At 46.8% G+C, this 21066-nt stretch overlaps 1 pseudogene; it reads right to left on the bottom strand.

Moving 5' to 3' along the window:
* Positions 1 to 9820: 9820 nt before the first annotated feature.
* Positions 9821 to 19611, bottom strand: LOC147433148 (putative polygalacturonase pseudogene; annotated as a pseudogene).
* Between the last annotated feature and the right edge of the window lie 1455 nt (positions 19612 to 21066).

Genomic DNA, 21066 nt, shown 5'->3' with positions numbered 1-21066 from the left:
CTTTAGGCCACTTTGGAGTTATAACCTTGATTGTAGTTTCTTTAGGGAAAAGAGGCCTCACCATTTTCTTCCCTTCTTTGATGTGAATGACTTCTTCGCGATGAATGTCGATGTAGACGATTTCAGCCCTTTCGCTGCCTTCGTTTGTTGGCACTCATTGACAGTGTGTCTTGGTTGACAACAGTGATGGCACTTCATCGACCTCCCACCTGATGCTCTCAATTTATGGTTAGAACGAGCGACACGAGATGGAGAATTTACCTCTTGAATGCTGACGACACTGCAGCCTACCAGTAGCACCTCAATGAAGGCGGCTAGTGCCTCCTTCATCTCCTCTTCTTCCGTCCTCTAGTTAGAAAATTCCTTCATCCATTCGTCCATGATTGATAGTGGGCGGCACTTTCAGCATTGTAAACTGAAGGGTCTTAGAAAGCCCTCCTCCGTGGGGGCACCAAATGATGGGAGCAAAGCGAACCCCTGAGCCCCGACGGCCTCTAGAACGCCGGGGACCGAATGGTGCACCTCGAGCCTGCCACGGTAAAGCGAACAGGGGGGACCACCTAGCTTTGAGCGGTTAGGACGCAAACCACGATGATATGAACACCACAAACTTACACACACACACACACAGAAAGAGAGATTTGCAAATGATGAAAACCCTCGGGGGTGTAAGGGAGAATTATTTCTGCAGTATTTACAAATGGCACGCCGTGGTGGTAGAGAGGTAGGGAAAGGAGGTGGTGCAACCTACTTGGTGCATTCTCTAAGATGACTCAATGATTGTGAAACTTGCTACCAAGAGCGTGTATGCGTGTGTGCATCGACCATTGGAGTCGAGAGATGGATGTGGTTCCCTTCGCATGGTGCAATTCCCAAGGAAAACCCAACACACAAACCCCCCCCTCCCCATGATGGTGATAGTGTCAATTCTTCCCACTACACTCTACCAAATGCTGACTTCTCATGAACTACCCCCCCCCCCCGATAGTGACCTCTCAGTGCCAATTTATAGGTGTTGGCTGCTTGGATTATGGTAATCCCAGTGTGATTAGGGTAAGCTTAATCGGGGAGACAAAGCAAGTGGTGGGCCCAGTGTGGTTGACCCTTGCTTTGTTTTGGGAGGTTATTAAAAGATGAGAATCTCTAGGTGGGCCTTTGTGACCATCACCTAGAGAGAGGAAATTTACAAAGTGGGCTTTTTTACAACGGCTTGGTGAAAACTGAAGAAATGATGAGAATACCCTATATAATTTATTGAAGATGGCATTGTGGTTGCACGTTGCCGGCAACTGGTGTGTTGCTGGTGCGTCAGTGTAGAGCGTACTTCTTTTCGGGGTCGGCCAGGGCATGCCTTCGGCGCATTTTCCTTTTTTGTTGTTTGCGGCGCATGATTTAGGTTCCTTCCTTCTTTTGTTGATGACGTAGTCGTAGACCTTTGTTTTGTTTTGTTTTTATTTTGTGGTGCAGTGTGTATATGCATGTGTGTGTGTACGTGTTGGTGCATGAGGACGGATGTGTGTGTATATATGTATATGTGTGTGTATTGGCGTGCAGTGGGAATGGCATACACAAAAAAATGGGGGGGTGAGGATGGTGAAAAAAAAGGTGTGTGTGTGTGTGTGTGGTATGCATGCGTGAGCATGTGGGGTGTGTGTGTGTGTGTGTGTGTGTGTGTGTGTGTGTGTGTGTGTGTGTGTGTGGTATGCGCGCGTGAGCGTGTGGGTGTGTGTGTGTGTGTGTGTGCAGCTTGCGGTGTTGTGTGTGTGTGTGTAGGTGCGCGCGATTGCGGCAGTGGCGGGTGCGCAGCTGGCGGTGCTGTGGAGCCGGACAGGGTGCGGACGAGACAAGGCGCGAGAGCAAGTGAGAGTGGGGAGAGGGGGGGGAGATGGTGAGGGGGAGGCGGATGCGGATAGGGTTGGGGTGCTGCAGAACCGTGCGTAGCAGGAGGGGAGGAGCGCAAGGCCCGGGGGGCGGGGTAGTGGACAGCGGGCGCAACAAGGAGGGAAGAGGGGGGGGGGGGGGGGGGGCTTAGTCAACGAGAGGAGGAGAGAGAGAGTAGATAGGGCGGGGGTGGTTCCCACCAAGGGAGGGAAGGGAGAGAGAGAGAGAGAGGGGATTGGGAGGAGATAGGGTAGAGAGAGAGGATATGATGGGTTAGAGGGGAGAGAGAAGAGAGGGTGAGAGAGATTGAGGGAGGGTGAGGTGATGGTTGCCCTAAGGCCCGCCGTGGTTATTTCCAAGAGAGAGAGGGGGGGAGGGGTGAGGACGAGCGAAGGTGGAGGTACGGCCCGCCGTGGTTGGAGGGTGGACAGAGAGAGAGAGAGAGAGAGAGAGAGAGAGAGAGAGAGAGAGAGAGAGAGAGAGAATATTTGAGAGAGAGAGGGAGGATACTATCATTGGCGGCCCACCGGGATGAAGTGTGGCAGAGATACCAATGGTGCCTACCGGCCGGATGATGCAGCACGTGTGTAGGAGAGGGAATATAGGCGGGGCCAGGTAGTGAGAGAGGGAGATCGTCTTGTGATGATATTGGAGGGGTGTGGCCAACTTGGCAGTGCCCCACTGGTAGTTAACTTTGGGAAAGGGGTATGGTAAGTGGCAAGGGCCTTTTCTTTTTTTTTTTTTTTCTCGGTAACAAAATCCCTCCCTTCCTTAGGGTGTGGTTCTCACGGGCATGGTTTCGAAATCCGGCCATCACCTTCAAGGTGAGGACGCTTTGTTGAGCGAAGGGAAGCCCATCGCCAATCTTGGAGGGTGTAGGTAGAAGACAAGGGGTTCCACTTGTAAAACATGTTGACCTATGTTTTGCAATAACGAGATGAAGCGGTTGCCTCAATTTGTGAGGCCAATCTAGGACATGGTGGATGTCCCTGGAGTCGCTCTTGTGTGAAGGGGATCGGGGAGCACCACAGACGGAGAGTGAGAGAGAGAAGGAGACACACGACACACAGATATGGGTGGGGAGACTCAAAGAGTGAGCAGCCCCCTATACACTTATGCTATGTATAAGGTATACAAGTCAGTGGGCGCCCAGACTCTGGGCGGTCGGGCAAGGCACAGACGCCTATACCCCAACAACCTCCCACTTAAAGGCGACTGTGCCTTTAAGCAATGGAACCTAGTCTAAAGACTACAAAAGGTGAGAGAAAACCGCTCTCAACCGATGCCCACTGGCTGGCTGTGATCATGTGCATCCGGCTGTTCTGCTCCCGTGTAAGTCCATACACCACCAGACGTACCGCACACGTACTGCAAGTATGTACGCAATACCTACATATCTCCCTCGTGCACTATGCCATCATCAGTCAACAAACGACTGACAACCCCAACTGCAAATGCTCCCACTGCAGCTGCGATATCCAGTCTCAAGATCAACATCTCATACATGAGACCACCGAATGCCGATGCAATGCTAGCGGGCCCTGCTAGCTCTACAGAGCATGCATCAACATATATATCCCTGGCAATAGGCATCTCTGACTGACAAGGCGTGTCAGCCACATGCATCTCCTGACTGTCCACAAAAGACGCATCAACCTGTCGTGCAACCTCAGAGCAAACCAGTTGCTCTAGGTGTCTGCTGGAAGACATATCCAACACAACTATATCCCCATGCTCAGTGTCGAGCATAGAAAGGAATGATTGCATAATCGCTGACATCTCAGTCTCCTCTGCAATCATCCACTGCAAACATGACCACTCAATCTGCTGTGACTCACTAGAGCTCTCATGCTCTAACTCCGTATGCATAGACTCTTGCACAATCTCCTCCTGGCGTGACTCACTAGAGCAAGACCGCTCTACCTGTCTATCCTGCATAGAAGTATCTTGCACAACTGACTCTCTGCTTTGCTCAGTCACTAGCAAAGCATGCATGGCTGACTCTGTCACCTCTCTGTGTGACTGCTCAAGTCGTGCCCCAACTGTGTGCACAATGAGCTCACTACTCTGCACTCCATGCAAAGCACCCTGCAATCCATGAGCAAAAGAGACTCGCCTGCTCTCTCGCTCTCTACCTGGCTGCATGATCACAGAGACAGCACCGTCTCTCGCGTGAGTTACATGCAATGGGTAACCTGTACCACTTCTGGCACCTCTCGCAATCACTAGCGAACCCAAATGCATCACAAAATCTTGCTCTCGTAGCGAAATCTGACATCCACAATCTCTAAGCTGACCAATCGAGATCAGACTCACTGTCAAATCTGGTACATAGCGCACATGTCGTAACAAGTAAGATGCACCACTCGGTAATGACAGTCTCACATCTCCTGCACCTGCTATCGCATGCATCGATCCATCGGTCAAACGTACACTGCCAAGCATCCTGCTAGAATAGCTACAAAACCATTCACAATGCCGCGTGACATGAAACATAGCATCTGCGTCTAGCAACCACTGCGAAGGGAGTGCACTATCCACATGTATAGCATCTCGTGCATAGCTCGAGGTAAAAGTGACATCCCCATCACTAGTATACTCCGATACTACATGTGCCTCAACTGTCAAAGCAACTGAGTCCATGGCATCACTACATACATCTCTGAGACTGCCATGTCTCCTACGATGTCGCAGACGACGAAAACAACGTCGTCTAACGTGTCCAGAATGACCACAATACCAACATGTCACCTGTCGGCGTGCTCGTGAATGTACATGTCTCACACAAGTCCGTGATGACTCAGATCTATCATGCATATCATGTAATCTGCGCCAAAGTGCTCTCGTAGTAGTCTCATGCATAACAAGAGCATATATAGATTCTGCAAGGTGCAAAGAGAGTGTAGATAGTGCCATCTCCTCTAGCTCCTGCCACTGATCGTCAGACATGTTTGAAGGTCTACCTACATCACCACTCAATGGTCGATGCAACCCTCGTTGTGTCAATGCATAAAGCATACACTCTCTCCATGCCACAAAGTCTGACCCATCAAACATGCGCATCTGTGAGAGGTCACAATCTAATCGATCACCTGTCTCTGCCATGAGCACAATGTAGCAAACTAGAAAGCAAAACCACCTCACCAACAACACCTGAAAACTGTATACCAATATGGCCAGAAACACAATGTAAAACCTGTGAGACACACTCCAAAATAGAGCTCCCGCAATGTCAATACAAGCCTCGCATGCTCTAGTATCACACTGCAATCTGTGAGCTAATCACCAAGCCCACACTATGCGGTATCGATGCATACACACGCACAAATCTCCCACCTGCAAAGAACACCGCACGCAAATGCTGAGTGCAACCCGCAATCTCTACCTAGATCGCATAAATGATACGCATAAAACTCCTTGGAAAATTTCGCCAGAGTTTCGACGTACAATGGCTATCAACACAAAATAACCATTGTCCTGCAAGCTCAATACAATGAGCAATCAATGCGCATCAAACTACACTCAACATACATGCATAAGCTCTGCAAAACTATGGTAAACAATGCTCGAGATCACAAGACTCTCCCACCCGAGAGCAAACCACTGTTTCAAGCAAAGAAAGATACACAACTCCTCACTCTTGCGAGAGTGGATACAAAAACACAAAGCTGTGTTCAAACTGACAAAACCTGTCAAAGTGAGAGTAAACTCAACCACTAAACTATCAAAGAGCAACCTATGGATACGTAGAAGCTATGGCGAGAACCTGGATAAAATCCAACAGAGTTTCTTCTATAAATTGAGCCAAATCTCAAATAATCTCAGCCATAAACAAATAAACAAATCCATATATGACATACATAAACCGCCAAGACCATGGCAACATAGCTCACTCTCTCATGAGTGGCTCTCTGGAAAAATGCATATCCAAAAACCTGTGTATATCTATGAATTTGCTGGTTGCTGCAGAAAATACTCCGTGTGTGTGAGATATACCAAAAACAGTGTTTTTGGGACCCGAAAGTGCACAAATAAACCTGCTGTTGTACCTGTTGTAATTCAAAGCAGAATTTCAGCAAATGGACATCACCATCGCGTCCGGAGCGTATCAAAACCCTGACCTAGACTCCTGGATCATGTAGATCTGACTCTGTATGACGGAGCTACGCAAAAAATTGCGTTTTAGAGCCCAAAAATGGCAAAAACGAGCTGCACACAGTCTTAAACCTGCTCCTGCTCCACTCTGCGTGATGCAATGTCCTCTCAATGCAAGCTCCAACGCAAGAGCTCTGCCACAACAGCATCCAAGCACTCGAATGTCAATCTCTCCTCCGCCGAGCACTTCTCTAACGAGCTCCACTGAACTCAAAAGCTCCTCTCACCAAGGAAGCCGCAACCGCCTCCTCGACCAAACTTAACCACACCAAGCTCCTAAGCTCCAAAGACAATGCTCCTCAAGCTAAAATCGCTCTCCGTGAAACTCCGCGATCAAACTCCACCATCGAGAGCGAGCGAGCTATCGCCTCGAAGCTCTCAAAGCCGTCGTGCTCTCCGCGGTCACCATAGCTCTGATACCAATTGAAGGGGATCGGGGAGCACCACAGACGGAGAGTGAGAGAGATAAGGCGACACACGACACACAGATATGGGTGGGAAGACTCAAAGAGTGAGCAGCCCCCTATACACTTATGCTATGTATAAGGTATACAAGTCAGTGGGCGCCCAGACTCTGGGCAGCCGGGCAAGGCACAGACGCCTATACCCCAACATTGTGGACGTACGCGAAGCCCGAAAAAGTGGTGCCCAAGTCCAAAGCTACCATGACCTTAGTCGAGACCTCCATGCCTCAGCAGAAGATGTCGTCCATGTTTGGCTTCTCATCTCTTAGAGTGCTTGCTTTACATGGAGGTGCAGACATGACTCTGGGATGGACCTTCCGCTTCATAGTTCAACAGCATGACCAAGAAGGGGAGAGCGAGAGAGAGAGAGAGAGAGAGAGAGAGAGAGAGAGAGAGAGAGAGAGAGAGAGAGAGAGAGAGAGAGACTCAATGAGAGAAATAGAATTACTTATTTCATTACATTAGAATTGTAATGTTACGATCAATTGATCACTTAGACGTTGAATTTAGGTGCAACCAACACAAAACGATGACTACATTTACAACCTTAACATATATATGTGTGTACATATATATCTGTTTATGCATGTATGTAGACACTGAGTACGGGAGCATAGCACCCGAAGGTTAGACGTTTCCTCTTGGATATAGTCCTTTTTTAATCGTGGCATTGCGGTCATTGATCCACTCATGCATGGATTACCGCAATGTACCTTTGGTTTTACCACGGTTGAAACTGTAATGATATCTAAAGAGGTGCAGTTGACCTTTGACACTACTAGCCTTTACTTAGGTCTACTAGTATGTGTACATATCTACATCTTTGTGTGGTAATATATATATCCTCTGGGAGAGAATTGTAATGTTACGATCAATTGATCACTTAGACGTTGAAATTAGGTGCAGCCAACACAAAACGATGGCTACATTTACAAACTTAACATATACATGTGTGTACATATATATATGTTTATACATGTATGTAGGCACTAAGTACGGGAGCATAGCATCCGAAGGTTAGACGCTTCCTCTTGGGTATAATCCTTTTTTAATCGTGGCGTTGCGGTCATTGATCCACTCATGCATGGATTACCGCAACGTACCTTTGGTTTTATCACGGTTGAAACTGCGATGATATCTAAAGAGGTGCAGTTGACCTTTGGCACTACTAGCCTCTACTTAGGTCTACTAGTATGTGTATGTATCTACGTGTTTGTGTGCTAGTATACTTGTGTACGTATTTATAGATGACTGAGTAGGGTGAAAAGCTTAATCTTATATTGCTCTTTGTAATGTAGATGTAAGACAACAGACCAACTGGTGAGGAGCAGCCAGTTGGCTCTTCTTTTGGTTGGTTCACATCTCAGATGGGCTCCCACCCGGGGTGGACATCGCCTCCAGTGGACCCGAGTCTTGAGTCGGTGAGAACAAGCTTAGAAATAAATAATGTTTCTATGTAGTTAACCATAAACCATGAGTGTCATAGGTTATTTTTTTGTTATTTGCAGGCATGGCCATCTTACACCTACCCTTCTCAGATTTCTCCATCGATCGTAGATCCTGACTTACAGTGGGCTATCTCTTTACGAGAGAAGTACCTTCATTCAACGAAGGATTTGTTTGGCCGCTACACTCCGCAGCGACTTGCGACCTACGGCATTTCTCTGCACACTACACCATGGGGGAGTCAGAAAGGGACTCCTTACCTACAGAGCCTCGCATCGACGGCATCTCCCCCTACTCTCCCTTCCTATCGTCCTATTCTTATTTCATCGCAGGGTCCTACTCCTATGGCATCACAGGGTCCTACGCCACTCCATTCCACTCGGGCTTCGCCAGAATATTGTCGACGGACTTCCTCTGGCAGCACGCGTCGACGCTCGTCTCAAGGCAGCGAGCACCGTGAGAGACGAGGCAGCGGCGGATCTTGTGGTTTCGCATGTTTTGGTAGTAGTGGGGGAACGGAGTCCCCTCTTTCAGAGCATGCCGCCCCTGACATAGAGGACGAGGATAATGACACACCCGTGCCAGACACGCATAGGTGCTATTACAGGGTTACATATAGCGGAGAGGTGGATTTCGGTATAACATAGGGCAGGGCATTTCGACGCCATCTACAAATTCTTATACATTCAACGTATAAGAATTGTTTTATGAAGTTTAGAGACCAACTGCCCGATCATGCACGGTACATTGAGGACGCTCTATTAGCTAGATTTCCAAACGTCTACTACAATTTACTACAAACGCTTATGGTATCTACTACAATTTCTCGCTCGTCTTCTTTTTACACTTTTAGGCTAAAGCCTCAACATCACTGTAGGTACAGGTAAGTAGCTACTGGCGACAATATTGACATCAATGTCTACAATATACCCACATACCGATCCAAATGAAGCATACTAAAGTTATTTTCATAATCAATTACAAAATGGGTGGACTAGTGCAAATGTTTTTTCATGAAGCAATACCACCTTCATAAACCTCATCTTTGTTGTGCAATTGTACTAGAGCCTTCTTTTTAGACATCACCAAATGCAAATAAAACCTACCACATGATACATGGTTTCTGATGTTCACGGGTCACTACGCAACACCAAAAGTGAGAGCCATACATACCTAAATTGTATAGAAACCTTAAGAGATAAAATGATGCTATAGATGAGTCAAAACACAAGGACATTTTTCATGAAATTGTTGATAGTAGGTGCAATTGTTGCCTTCTTGCAACAGACAAATAGAAGTAGCCACACTATTTAAACTTGAAGAAATGTAGATAGTAGAATGTAGTGGACAATAAAAAATCCAAGGCTATTAGAAAAGTCTTCTTTGCACCAATTATCCAAGAAATTAGTTGGAAGACCTTGTCCAAGCAAAGCTCACTTTCTAGACAAGTAGGATGCACTATAAAAACTCAAAAACAAAAGAGTTCTTGTAGTATTTATGGGGCATCGAACAAGGGGCATCTATCCCCCCGTCAGTAATTGACTTGATTGTGGGGACGAGGGTTGATTTTTGACATGCACCCTTGCCCTCAAATTTCCAAGATTTTATGCTTTTTCTAGTAGTCTAGTGTATATTTTGAAGGGTTGCTAACATTTTCACACATAAGAAACAGGGGAAAATATCCCAAAACAGGCAAAATGCCCAACAAAACACAACCCTGGTGTAGACCCAAGAAAGATTGAAGTCTGAAGCTACCGAAAAGTCAAGTCTCTCCACCAACTGTATAAAAAAGGTTTCTAGACTTGACATAAACACAATGTATTCAAGTCATTGAGATTGGATCATTCTCTTACTATACACTTTTCTTTGGTGATATGCTTTCTCCATACATATAATAATGATTCTATTTTTGAAGAACCATTAGCCAAAGGAGGAAATACAAGTATAAAGCATGAAGCTTGGAAGCTATATGGTGAACTTGCAAACGTCATGCTATCATCTTCAATCATAGCTCAGGCTTGACAAAAGGTGTTCCCATCTGTGGAATGCCCAGGTCTGCTACTTGAATTTTTTAATTAATGGTTTCTTCTCAAAGACCGCATTTAACATCGATACAAGAAGGCCCAAGCTCCTTGATGCTTTCTTTCTGTAAAAGATCAGCACATGGTGCTGGAAACACCGAGTCGGAGTACCCCTCCACGAATGAACAATTCCAGATGTTACGCGTCGATGTCACATTTAGAGTGATGTTTCTCAAGTAGATATCCTTATACGGGTAGGCAGATAGCCCTTGAAAATTGCCAGCCATTGTGATATTATCCCCCACCACATTCTCTATATATACATTGTGCACATGAGGAATGGCATTAGGGTCGTACATATCATCTGGGTGCTCCCCATAGAGTCCTGTGAAACCAATTGCGGTCTTCACATTCCTTAAAACAACGTTCGATATATATACATCCTTGACATAGCCACCCCTCCCTTGAGCAGATTTTATACGTATCCCAGTGGCAGCATGTCGCACTTCCATATCATAGACATATACATCTGATACTCCTCCAGACATTTCGCTGCCAATTGCAATTCCTGCGCTCGACCGTGTACCTCCTACAAGCCGTTGGATGATGATCTTTGAGCTGGGCCGCCCATAATTGATACCGTGCTCATCCCAGCCACTCTTGATTGAAACAAGATCATCACCATTTTCTACGTAGCAGTCTTCAATGCAAACATGCCAGCTCGAGTCTGAAAAAAGTGACTTCAAACTGTTACATACTACCCTTCATACATTCTTGTCATGTCTCACAAATAAAATACAAGAAGATTTAGACTTTTGTTCCATACTTCTGTTTGTAGGTCCTACCTGGATCAATTCCATCTGTGTTGGATGACTCAATTGGAGCTAGAATTGTGACATACTGGATGAGCACATTCCTGCACAATTAGACAATACAATGATATTCCAGCATTGCTCTAACAACCTATGCAGATGAGAAAAAAAGGGGCCGAAGTTGCAAGACACATGTTCAATATAGAGAAAGTCCAAATTCACCTAACAAGGGAAGTAAACTCATGGGAGTGACAACCAGGTTAATAACATTTGAGAAACACTCACATAAGGCCTGCCTACCTCTCCATGTGTGTGTGTGTGTGTGTGTGTGTGTTAGGGTATTCCTCCCTCTTCCTCTAGTAAACTGTAAAGTTCCTAGCCTTTCCTCTATTTGTGCTAGAAGAGGAACCAGGGGTTAAAAAAGATATGAAAGAGTTGTTGGGAGTAGTGAGCGAGTTTGGTCACTTTAGTGATGGAGTGTTATCCTCTTGAATACAAGGTTTAAGCATGTTCGTTGCCTGTTTAACCCCTTTATAATTTGCATATGTAATTACTAATAAGGTAGGTACCAGGTTCATCCAATTTTAGCTCTTTCAAACTGTCCAGCATCATGCTTCTAAAGGTATTAAAAGAATTTGGGCAATTACAAGGTTACGGGCTTGGCCACTAAGCCCTGAACAGAAGAGTGTGAGGAAGTCCAATAGTTTATCTGGAAAGAGTAGCTCGAGATGATTAAGAATGTACCAAATGGCATGGTCAAACCACATGATACTAGAGTAACAGGTTGCCTTAGGGTCAAGCAAGCAGGCACACTTTAGGTATGGTCTTGTCACATGACACATCCAGCCCTATGTGTCCGTGGACAAGCTACAGCATGATCAGGGTTTCCGTCAAGTCCAGTCAGTCTAGATTAGAAGTGATCTGGCACTTTTGTGAGTCTATTCGTAGACCGTGCATGCCCAGTCACTTAGTGTAGATGCATATCCTCTCGCTGCACATAGCATGATCATCAATAATTCCATCAGAATCCATTAGAATCAGTTAGGGGATTTTTCCAATGATTTTAGCCTATTTTTCCTATTTTTGACATTTTTCACTTATTAATTTAAGTGACTTTCCAACAAAAGTAGGTAGGGCAAATTGGGTAAGAAAATATATAAGCAAACCAAAGCTAGCACTCTTATGGCAGATGAGCAAGGAGCACAACAGCCCCCAGGCAGCAGGTACTCCCTCTCTCTCAGCAAGAACCCCTCAGCACCCACCAACCTTGGCGATCCAACCTCCCCTTCAAGCCTAGCGTTTTGATCATCGCCCACAGTCCCCTAGCCCAGGCGTTTTCAGTTTCCCCTCATCGCCAACATTCTTCTAGCCCTAGCGTTTTCACTAACGCCAGCCAGGCTGCAAGCTTTGTGTTTTCAACCCTCTTTTGCAGCAGATAGTTCAGCGTTTTCAACATTACGGACAGCAGAAAATTCAGCCCTAGATACTTGCAGAAGAACACCATTTTCAGCCTCTTAAAACACAGCCAAACGAGCGTTTTCAGCCACCCCAACTCAGTCCCAGATTTTCAGCCATAGCGTTTTTATGGACAACAGATAGAAGACTGCAGATTTCAGCCCTTAAGTCGTCGTTGTCATCCCCGCCGTCGTCACTGACATAGTCACAAGTTGCATCAGTTTCCATGCATCATCATTGTACCACTTTGTGCAATCAATCGTAGACCACTCTCGCCAACGAGAGTGGGGCCTTTGGAGGAGGGTTTTACGTCGTCTTTGGTGTCGTGTCTCTCTTCTCTCTATCTCTCACTCTCATACACTTGCACGCACAGTGTCCATTCACTTTGTTTGTGATCATAGCATTCTCTCATTAAGAACGGAAGGCTCTACCTTCCATAAGAACAAAAGGAACCTTGAGCACAGTTCGGAGAACTCATCTTGAGAAAATCGCAAACATTCATTCCGCTGCACCTTACATTGGTATCAGAGCTTTGGCAATGTTCTATATCACTCAAGGAAGGAACCACAAGAATCACAAGAATTTTTTTTGCTTGTTGCGGTCACACGAACCCAAGTTCGCTTGGGCGTGTCGATTCCTAATCGTGTTTTTTGAAGAGTGACAGGAATCCCAAGAAAGAAGGGCTTGTCCAGCCTCCCCTTGTGTCTCTTTTCACTCATTGAGAGCGGACCATGCACTTAGCGGCCGGCCAAGGAAAAAGCAACCTTGGTGTGAGCGCAAGGCCGCCACGGGGTGCGCCCACGGAAAGGAGTAGAACTCGGGTGAAGAGAAGATCCTTCTCAAACACGGTTTGCAAGCGAAAGAAAACCTCAAGAACCTCAAGACCCCCAAGAACCCAAGTTCCTCGTGGACTTAAGAACCAAAGATCCTAGTGCACGGTCGTCACCCGAAGCGGAATGGATACTTCGCATATAGGTGATGAGCATGAGAGAGGCGACGAAGAATTTTCCCCACCAGGAGTTTTTTTCGACCCTCCCCCTTCGCCATCTACGCCACAAGTTGTACCAACTTACATGGAGATGATATTCAAGTCAATGATGGACATGATGCTAGCACAACAAGAAGTGACTCGCATTACTTTGGAATGCGAGCGCGAAGAACGAAATGAAAGAAATGCAATACAACAACAAGAAGCGAATCGAGTTGCGTTGGCACAACAAGAAGCAAAGCAGCTTGGTTTCGAACGCGAGCGTGATGAACGAAACGAATGAAAAGCAGAAAGGGAGGCCGAGTGAGAGGCTCAAAGAGAGCTACGCACTCAAGAATTGCTTCGACAAGTGCTAGCCTCGAAGTCCGAACCAACCAAAGATCGTAGGAGTTCCTCAAGTGGCGCAAGCCACGATGCGGATTCCAACAATCCAGTCACAGAGAAGTTGACTTTCAATAAGTATGATGGTAAGATGGATGCTACGATTATTCATTTTTGGTTGCATCAATTTAATGCTTATTTTGCAAAAACTAAGAAGACAGGAAATAGCAAAGTTTTGACGGCAGCTATGTACCTTGCCGGTGATGCCATCAATTGGTACCACGCATGGCAAGAGGCACAGCTAGCTACGCACCTAGAGGAAGCCGACGAATTCACGCCACTTTCCTTCAATTGGGCTGATTTCCAAGACAAGCTCAAGGCGCGGTTTATGCCACCTCAGTACCTCGTACGATTGAAGGATAATTGGCGTGCTCTCAAGCAAAATGGTATACCAGTCATGTCTTTTTCCAATCGTGTTTTGCAACTAGGTACCCAATTACGCAAGTCGGATGATGAACGCAAAGAGGCATTCCTTTATGGATTGGACGAGTATATCAAGTACGATGTCAAGGTGCTCGATCCAATCGATCTCAACAAGGCGGTAGCGATTGCTCTCGCACAGGAGATGAAGCACAACAAGGGAAAGCCTAAAGAGAACAAGACTTCCACAAGTACCTCGCAGACTTCTCACAACCCTCAGAACGGTAAGAACGGTAAGAATGGTAACTCTTCTAATCAATCTTCCAACAGTCTCTCAGAAAAGAATTCTTCCAATGAATCTAAGGGTAAGGCTAACACAATTGCTAAACCTAAGCTTACTCCAGATGAAAAGGTAGCATAAGGAATTGTAGGAGGATACATCACGTCTGAAGAGCAAAGCACTTATTCTAAGGAAGGTCGTTGTTTTCATTGTCACATTAAGGGTCACATAAAAAGAACATGTCCTAAACTTGAATCGAATGAATCTAAAGAATCCACACAACCCACTTCCTCTATCAATGCAATTAATGATAACACGAGTGTGTCCCAAGTTTCTCATGACCCTCCCATTGATGATTCTCTCATTAAATGTTATGGTCGTACGTCGGGGCAACGTTTTGTCATATTGTTTGACCCAGGTAGTATGCATGATGTGATCAGTCCCTCTCTTGTTGAGAGAGCCCGCCTCGAAGTTAGTCAGAGATCTCCTATCGAGGTCTCTGTCTTTCTTCCCGGTATGGACACTCTCATCACGGAGGAGTGCCTTGATGTGTTGTTTGCAATTCAACAAGCTGCCTTCACTAGAAGATTTGTTGTCTCTCCTCTCTCAGGATGTGATATAATTTTAGGCATTCGATGGTTTCGTGATGCTAACCCTCTCATTGATTGGGAGGCTAACACTTTCACTCTCAATGCCAAAAGTGATTCTCCCATTGTCATTCATGGAGAGGACATTGTTCATTCTCCATCTTTCATTGCTAATATGCAGGACAAGATTGAACGGATTCATGAGAAGGAGACTCTCTCAATCTCTTTTTCTCCAAAGCATGACACACAGGATTTGCATGATTATGAGAAGCGTGATGAATTGAATGATGATGATAAGCATGATGATTTGATTGACAATGATCAACATGATGATTTGGATGATAAAGACAAGCATGATGACGTGCATGATCAAGATGTGATTTCTCACAACCATGATGAGTTGCATGAAGAGGATGTGATTGTTCACAAGGATGATGTGTTAGTTGATGCTTTTTCTAGCCAAGCTAACCTCGTTGCAGTTTCGATCAATCACGAAGGATCGATCTTGGCTCTCGAGCCTAGGTCCAAAGAACCTTCACGGGAAGTATTATGTGTTTGCATGATTGATACGCACGCATTGTTCGAATGTTTCATTCGTGATCGTTTCCTATATTTTAGTCAGCATCTTTATGTGATCCCTTTTCCTAGGCATGACATATTGTATGTTGAGCACGTTTCTCTCATGAATGAGCACGAATATATGCGGATTTTTCATGAAAAGTATGCATTCAAGGAAGTCACATTCCATGTCTCTTCCTTGGCATGCCACATTTGTAGAACGAGCACATGAAAGTATGAGCACCAAGCATGGGCATTTCCGTTGTGAATTGCAACAGTTGATTGCTTTAGATCAAACGAGAAAGATTCGATCTCATTGTTTGCGTGTGTGTGGTGAATGGTTTGGCACTCCGTTTATTGGTTCAAATACATTGCATGCACAGTCCTTGAGGAAGACAAGATTTTTTCCACTCACTTTACATGAAATGGGTATGTTCATGGTTTTGTGTTGGAAATGGTTTCAGGAATTTTCAGCCATGGAGATTCTTGAAGATGGAAGAAGCACGACTCTAGACGAAGTTGAAGCATCGAAGGAGCCACAGAAGACTTTGTGTCGCTTTCGGCGCAGCCCAAAGAAGCAAGCGTTGCAGACCTTTATGAAGTTCAAGTACCGCACGACCCACACATCAGAGTGGGCCGGCGAAGAGTCCCTTCTAGGATTCTGGATGCTATTGGCGATCTCCCTCGACGCCATACAGTTCGGTACCAGTACCTCACATTGAAAAGGAGGGGATGTCACGTGACACATCCAGCCCTATGTGTCCGCGGACAAGCTACAGCATGATCAGGGTTTCCGTCAAGTCCAGTCAGTCTAGATTAGAAGTGATCTGACACTTTTGTGAGTCTATTCGTAGACCGTGTATACCCAATCACTTAGTGTAGATGCATATCCTCTGGTTGCACACAGCATGATCATCAATAATTCCATCAGAATCCATTAGAATCAGTCAAGGGAATTTTCCAGTAATTTTAGCCTATTTTTCCTATTTTTGACATTTTTCACTTATTAATTTAATTGACTTTCCAAAAAAAGTAGGAAGGGCAAATTGGGTAAGAAAATATATAAGCAAACCAAAGCTAGCACTCTTATGGCAGATGAGCAAGGAGCACAGCAGGCCCCCAGGCAGCAGGTACTCCCTCTCTCTCAGCAAGAACCCCTCAGCACCCACCAACCTTGGCGATCCAACCTCCCCTTCAAGCCTAGCGTTTTGATCATCGCCCAGTCCCCTAGCCCTAGCGTTTTCAGTTTCCCCTCATCGCCAACATTCATCTAGCCCTAGCGTTTTCACTAACGCCAGCCAGGCTGCAAGCTTTGCGTTTTCAGCCCTCTTTTGCAGCGGATAGTTCAGTGTTTTCAGCATTACGGACAGCAGCAAATTAAGCCCTAGATACTTGCAGAAGAACACCATTTTCAGCCTCTTAAAACGCAGCCAAACCAGCGTTTTCAGCACAGTCCCAGATTTTCAGCCATAGCGTTTTTATGGACAGCAGATAGAAGACCGCAGATTTCAGCCCTTAAGTCGTCGTCGTCATCCCCGTCGTCGTCGTCATCCCCGTTGCATCAGTTTCCATGCATCATCATTGTACCACTTTGTGCAATCAATCGTAGACCACTCTCGCCAACGAGAGTGGGGCCTTTGGAGGAGGGTTTTACAACGTCTTTGGTGTCGTATCTCTCTTCTCTCTATCTCTCAGTCTCATACACTTGCACGCAATGTCCATTCACTTTGTTTGTGATCATAGCATTCTCTCATTAAGAAAGGAAGAATCTACCTTCCATAAGAACAAAAGGAACCTTGAGCACAGTTCGGAGCACTCATCTTGAGCAAAGCGCAAACATTCATTCCGCTGCACCTTACATGTCTATAAATATTCCATACAGATTCTCTGTAGTAATCGTACTCTTGGTGAAATCCATGACTAATTTAGTACAAATGTAAAGCCCTGCATTAGAAGCTCATTAGATTGATCTACGAAGTTGAGATTAAAGGGCGCTTTAATGAGTTTACTCTTGTCAAGGAGCTGTCCTCAGATTTTAAGGCGACATTCTTCAATAGTGATCGCAGGCAGGTTAGCGAGGTAGACTCAACTTTCACTAAGGATGGGAGCAGTGAAGGCTTTGTTAGGTAAAATCCATAGTAGGTGATCCACCCCGAAAGACTCCACTTCAATTTGCCTAAATGGAAGAAACGGAAAGACCTTTGAAACTTTGGGAACCATTTCCAAAAGAGTAGTTTCGCTAAGAGTGCACAGATTGTTTTGGAATCTTTGATTGCTTCCAAGGTAGCACTTGAAGAGGACGTTTACGAACCCAGGTTGGGTGAGATAGGGCAGCGGCATGTTTGTGCGCAGGTGGTGTGCAAAGAGAGAGAAAGAGGAAACTTTGGTTGCAAGAGGAGAGGCTACGTAAGTTTTAAGAAGTCAAAAAACTCAAGTGATGGGGTTTTTGGGACTCTTTTATTAAAATGTGCCATTTGGCCACTTGGACAATGTGAAACCTTTAAAAATAGTCCAAGTGGCCCAAAGGCCAATAAATGAAGTATAATGTTTGTACAGGCCCAAAATGGTGGGCTAAAAAAAATATACAGAAAATATATTTGCGAAGCTCTCGAACATAGCTACGCGACAGAAACGCTCCAGAGGAGATCGGGAGTAATCTCTGGGCATTTACCCCAACAACCTCCCACTTAAAGGCCGGGTCCCACATTTTCCCTTTTTAAAAACAGAGACAACCAAAGATGAGTCCTCCTCAGTAGGTCCAAGCTCGCTGCTGTTGCACACCCCTCGCCTGCCTTCGCCATCGCTCTGCTCCCACTCCCTCCCCTCCCCTGCTTGCGCGCTACTCACTTCCCCCCCTCGCGCTGTGCTGCCTTGCCTGTCCCCCCCTGCCCACCTCAGCTCCTGCTCGCCTACACTCCCACCTTGCGGTTGTGCTGCAGCCCGCCTTCTCCGAGCCCCCTTTAAAAAAGCCCTAAAAATCACCCCCCTCCCCCCCGCACACACACACGTACTTGCTCTCTTTGCCTCTCTCTGGCCGTCTCAGTCCCCCCCCTCCCCCATCCCCCTCCAAGGTTCCTGCAGGCTAAGGATTTCATTTCGTCTTCGGGTACCTGCCACGACATCGTCTCCCCCCCCCCCCCTTCGACTACAGCAGTACACACAAATGAAGGCTCAAGCTCTGCCACAAAGGGACTCCGATGAAGTCTCCTCGCCCGACCCCGTTGAGCCCACCGTTCAACTTGCTCTCACACCGACAAAGCAAGCGAGCCTAGCCGCAGAGGTGGAACGCCTGTAGGCGACTTCCGTAATCTGCAAGATTCTCGGCACCAAACCTAGCAGAGGGGAGCTGCATGATCTTCTCCAGGCCCGCCTTCTCACGGAGGTGGGCAAAATCTTGGATGTTCAGTTCCTCGGACGCGGCTACTATCAGATAGAGTTCGAGACTTCCGAGATGGCGTCGAAGGTCATCGCGATGAGCCCCTTGGCCATCCGTGCAGTTCGAGCCCACTTTTGATAGTGGAGGCATGGTTTTGATCCAGCTACAAATGTGTTGGTAGAGGAGGCAGACCTTCCCATCTCCGTCAGCTTTCTTGGTTTGAGGAGGGAGTACCTGCCACTTTTGTTCAAGATAGGCTCAGAGATTGGGACTGTCTTGGAGGCGGCTGGCATCCCTTCAGTACGTGTTCTGGTTCGGGACACCCACACTCACAAAGGTCATCCTACTACCTCGGGTGAGTGGGGGTTGGTTCCTTCATAGCGTGGAGTTTCGGACCTCCCGAATCAGTGTTTCATTTACAGACAAATGGGCCATTTGGCAAAGGCATGTTCTCGCACGAGACCTCGACCCACATCGTATACGCAACCTCCCAAGGCTGAGCAAGCCCAGCAGCCAAACACATAGGACACACAGTCTGGTACCTCGACTGAGACCAGCGATGAGACAACTGACGGTTGGTAGCAGGTGCCTAGCTACCGCTGACAGGGACACGCCCGCCCCACCGCTCCCCCTGGTGGCCGACCTTTTGCAGCTTAGCAGCACTAGGTTCCGACTGGGAACCGTTTTGACCCCCTTCAGCAGGACCCGCCTGAGGAGGCCCTGTCCACTTCAGTTCCTTCTCCCCCACCCCCTCCTCCCTCAGACGCTGCCGCTCCTCCTCCCCCTCCCCTACCTCCACCTTCGCCTCCCGTCCCTCCTCTCTCCCCGGTGGAGCCCAAAGCCTCATCTCCCGACCCCTCCATCACCCCTCCTCAGACGCAGGGGACTGGACACGCGTCTGCCGCAAGGCGTTCTCTTGGTAGTGCTTTCGCTACTACGTGTCGTGTGGCTGGAGAGGGACAGCCCCACTTGAGGCCGCCTTTTTTGGTACAGACTTCTCTTTTTGCAGCAGTCCCTAGAGGTTTGACTAGCTTTCGCAGACGCTGGGACTTCCTCCACTACAGTTTCACTCGGTTCCTGGGTGACTCTGCTCCTGACCTGGCGGAGGCTTGCTTTCAAGTCCATGTCCTCTTTCTTACAGCTAGAGGCATCGAGGCTCTGGACACAACGGTGGGTTTCTCCTTCCCATTGTGCGGTAGGGATCTCACTGAGTGGAACCAGCACACAGTTCTTGACTGGCTCCAGACTCAGACTACTGAGTTCTCACACCACACAAGGACTTAGGGGTGACAGATCTGTGCAGACACTTTGGCCTCTGGCCAAGTTCAGCATGACACCTCCGAATACAGTGGGTTGCAGGCACATTGTGGTGCATTCGTTTGCTGACACTTTTAAGTGAATAATGCCGGTCTTAATTTGCTGCTGAAATCCAAAAACGCCAAGGGCTGAAATTGGTCCTTCTATTGCCGGGGTTCTGCAAATGCAAAAACACTAGGCTGATCTGCTGTGTCGTTATGACACCGGGGCTGATCTGCTATGCACAAATCGCCAAGGCTGATCTGATGCAAAAACGCTAGGTCTTCTGTGGAGAAAACGCCTGAGTAGTCGCGGGGGTTGGTCTTGCTGAGAAGTTGCCTGTTGAGCAAGGTGCTCCTGCTGCCTCTTCTGCCAGAAAGTGTGAACTTTGGTTTGCTTATATATTAACTTAGCAAAATTGCCCTACCTACTTTTGTTGGAAAGCCACTTAAAAATAATAAGTGAAAATCCCAATAAATAGGAAAATAGGCTAAATGCAGTGGAAAATTCCCCTAACTGATGCTAATGGATTCTGATGGGAATTCCGATGATCATGATGTGTGCAACCGAAGGATGTGCATCTATGCTAAGTGACTGGGCATGCACGGTCTACGAATAGACTCACAAAAGTGCTAGATCACTACTAATCTAGACTTGACTGAACTGACTGAACCCTGCTGTGGTGTAGCTTGTCCACGGACACATAGGGTTGGGATGTGTCACGTGACATCCCCTCCTTTTCAAAGTGAGGTACTGGTACCGAACTGTATGGCGTCGAGAGAGATCGCCAATAGCATCCGGAATCCTGGAAGGAACTCTTCGCCGACCCACTCTGATGTGTGGGTTGTGCGGTACTTGAACTTCATAAAGGTCTGCAACGCTTGCTTCTTTGGGCCGCGCCGAAAGCGACTCAAAGTCTTCTGAATCTCCTTTCTTGCTTCAACTTCGTCTAGAGTCCTGCTTCTTTCATCTTCAAGAATCTCCATGGTTGAAAATTCCTGAAACA

Source organism: Adiantum capillus-veneris, chromosome 20 (assembly GCF_014529385.1).
Source record: "Adiantum capillus-veneris isolate H3 chromosome 20, ASM1452938v2, whole genome shotgun sequence".
Lineage (NCBI taxonomy): Eukaryota > Viridiplantae > Streptophyta > Polypodiopsida > Polypodiales > Pteridaceae > Adiantum > Adiantum capillus-veneris.
This window is presented reverse-complemented; position numbering and strand designations above follow the sequence as displayed.